The sequence below is a fragment of the Saccopteryx bilineata genome, chromosome 4 (assembly GCF_036850765.1).
Source record: "Saccopteryx bilineata isolate mSacBil1 chromosome 4, mSacBil1_pri_phased_curated, whole genome shotgun sequence".
In the NCBI taxonomy this organism is placed as follows: domain Eukaryota; kingdom Metazoa; phylum Chordata; class Mammalia; order Chiroptera; family Emballonuridae; genus Saccopteryx; species Saccopteryx bilineata.
In genome coordinates, this window is record NC_089493.1 from 1493914 (window position 1) to 1497419 (window position 3506).

Sequence of the window (3506 nt, forward strand, 5' to 3'; positions counted from 1 at the left end):
CCCAGACTGGATCCTCCCCTGCAGGGCACGAGCTGGACATCAGGGACGCTCAGGACCCAGGATCAGGGCCCGCTGCCCACGGAGCAGGTGCAGAGGTGATTGAGGACAGATTTCCTCTGACATAACGGGTTTTCTTTGTTTAAAAACAATACTCTAAGACCAAAAGCTGGACACAATCCTGAGGTGACTGTAAATATCCTGTTTCATCTGCACATTTACCAAATTCCACAAGAACAAACACCATGAAACCAGCGGTGTTTCTAGGGCTTCTCAGTGTCTTCTCTGTCAGGAGTGGGGAACAGGGAGGTTTATTAATGCACTGGTGCCAGACGACTGAGACCACACTGATGTCTCCATCTTTTAAGAACATCTTGTGGCCCTGGCTGGTTGGCTCAGTGGTAGAGCATCGGCCTGTTATACAGAAGTCCCGGGTTCGATTCCTGGCCAGGGCAAACAGGAGAAGCGCCCATCTGCTTCTCCACCCTCCCCCCTCTCCTTCCTCTCTGTCTCTCTCTTCCCCTCCCGCAGCCAAGGCTCCATTGGAGCAAAGATGGCCCAGGCGCTGGGGATGGCTCCTTGGCCTCTGCCCCAGGCGCTAGAATGGCTCTGGTCGCAACAGAGCGATGCCCCAGAGGGGCAGAGCATCGCCCCCTGGTGGGCAGAGCGTCGCCCCCTGGTGGGCGTGCCGGGTGGATCCCGGTCGGGCACATGCGTGTGTCTGTCTGACTGTCTCTCCCCGTTTCCAGCTTCAGAAATATACAAAAAAAAAAAAAGAACATCTTGTGAGAATAAAATGTTCAGGTATTAAAGGTCGAACACACCCCACATAACTCAGTGTCACTGAAGTCAGTGTTGACAATAAGAGCACGTCCTGCGGAGATTCTTCCTCAATGAGAAGAGCTCTGTGTCCACGGGGCTCAGGGACCTGGGAGGAGACACACATTTTCCAGCAAAGATTAGGACTTGAACCCTGGGACTCCCAGAGAAGCCTCAATCTTCTCTCAGAAGGGGTCAACTCTTCAGTTATGAGATAGTCTTCCTTGTGAATATGCAAATGAGGTGAGGTAGAGTAGTTAAATATGGATGTGTCTGTGTCCTGAGAGCATCCCCCACAGCCACACCCTCCCCAACACAAGTCCTGACAACTCAGCCCCTCACCATGGACTGGAGCTGGAGAACCTTCCTCCTGGTGGTAGTGGCTGCAGGTAAGGGGCTCTGCAGTCCCTGGGTTGATGGGGGACAAGGACTAGTCAATGGGGAACTCCACACTCTCCTGTCTCCTCTCCACAGGTGTCCACTCCGAGGTGCAGCTGGTGCAGTCTGGGGCTGAGCTGAGGAAGCCTGGGACCTCAGTAAAGGTCTCCTGCAAGGCTTCTGGATACACCTTCACCAACGGGTATATCCACTGGGTACGACAGGCCCCCAGACAACGGCTGGAGTAGATGGGGTGGTTTCACTCTTCTGAGAGTGAAACAAGCTATGCACAGAAGTTCAAGGGCTGAGTCATCATGACTGCAGAAAAGTCCACGAGCACAGCCTACATGGAACTGAGCAGCCTGAGAGCCGAGGACATGGCTGTGTATTACTGTGCGAGAGACACAGCGAGGGGAAGTCAGTGTGAGCCCAGACACAAACCTCCCTGCGGGGACGGGAGGGCCGGGCTGCAGGGGGCGCTCAGGACACCAGGGGGCGCTCCCGAACTCCATTCAGGGACCTAGTTCAGAAGGAGGAGCCTAAGTGTGTGAAGGAGGGGCTTCCTATGGACATCAGTCATTCCTTCCCCTGGGGGCTCTTGCTTCCTTCCTTGTGACTTTTATCTCTTGCATTCTCTGCAGGGAAAAAAGTAGGAAGTCACTGTGTTTGCACATATGGTCGCCTATTCCTACTGTGTTCTTGTTGTCACCATGTCCCAATACATCCTGTTTTTCCTGGATGACACAGAGGACATGTCAGGGATTCTCATCCCACAGCACTGACCGCAGCGCCCCCCACTGCAGCTCAGACAGAGCCACGAGCTCGGATCCTGTGCTGAGTTCACACTGTCCTCTTCCCACAGGGTCAGGCCATCCCTGTGTGGATGCCTCAGCCCCACTCTTTCTGCCCACGTGAGGATCCCATAAATTGGTTACCTGACCTCAGTGGTCTCATCACTCTTTTCTTCTCCTAGAGGCTAGTCTCATTCTTCTACCCTCTAATATAAACATTTATCATACTAGGACCCACTCAGGTCATCCTGGGAAATCTTTGGATCATCACATAATTTATAAATTAATCATATATGACAAACATCCTTTTCATATAATATTTCAGAGGTTCCAAGCAGATTTAGATGACAACAGCCACCCTCAGAGACCCATAAGGATTTTGATTGCAATTATTCCATTAATTATTCTATCATATTACTTGTTTAAGGTTTTTTATTACTGTCTATGCAGAGACATCCTCTAAAAGTACCTTCTAGTTGTTGGAAATGCAGAGCCTCCCACCAGCTCCATGAATCTCCTTAAATTCTAAGGGTCTCTGATCCCTGTGGTAGAAATATATCTTCTCAACACCTAGTCTTATTTGTCTATTTAAAGTTCAGGAAAGCTGGAAGTATTCAGTATGGAGGACACCAACATGACTGTGTACACAGTGTCCACTCTCACAGGTTCTGCAGTCTGTGGTATCTTCCCATGTAATTGTCTCCAGCCCTGAAGGGTAGGTAACAACTACATTACAGACATTCACTCATGCTCTTATAACCTCATGCTGCAGGTCATGATATGCCTCGAAGATACTTCAGGATAGGAGAATCAAGATAGCAGCAAAGTAGACAGATGCACAGACTCCCAGCTCACACCACCAAACGGATTACAAATTAATTTAGGACAATCAGCATGAAAAACAACTTTGGATTAAATAACAGATCTCAAAAACTAAGGAGCAGGAAGCCACACCTAGCCTGTTAGGGAACTCTGAGCCATGTGGAGGGGGGCTCCCCTGCTTCCAGGAGTAAAGGTAGTGAGAGTAAAGCCCCTTCTGGGCTCTCATTACAAGGAGAAGAGCAGAAAATATCGCTCACAGACACTAGCATGGGACCTGAGAATGACGTATGCTGAAAGGGCTGGCTTGTCTTCCAAAAGGACAGGGGGAGGAGAGAGAGAGAGACAGTGATGGGCAGAGGAATGCATGGCACAACCCGAGAAGCTGACTCATCCAGTGCAGAGGCTGCCATACCTGGGGAAGGGGTTGAACCCTCAACAAAACACAAGCCTAAAGTGGTTCCAGATGACCCACCTCCAGAAAGCTCTCCAGGTCCAATCAGAGCAACAAGACCAGCTGAAAACAGAAAGTGGGGAGGAGGGGCAGTAACTCAGGTCTCCATGGAGATCTGAGATACACCCCCCCTTATTGAAAAGGAGAAATCACCTGCCCCAGGAGAGAAGCTGGCAGACCAGGCCTTCAGAGTCTCAGGTTACACCCACTGGATTCCTGGATACAGCTTCAAATAAGTCCCCTGCTGA

At 50.5% G+C, this 3506-nt stretch overlaps 1 non-coding gene across 1 annotated transcript; it reads left to right on the plus strand.

Annotated features, from left to right (window-relative positions):
• The first annotated feature begins 376 nt into the window (after window positions 1–376).
• TRNAN-GUU (transfer RNA asparagine (anticodon GUU)) lies at window positions 377–452 on the plus strand. The gene has a single exon. It is a non-coding gene; the product is annotated as a tRNA-Asn (tRNA).
• Window positions 453–3506: the final 3054 nt, after the last annotated feature.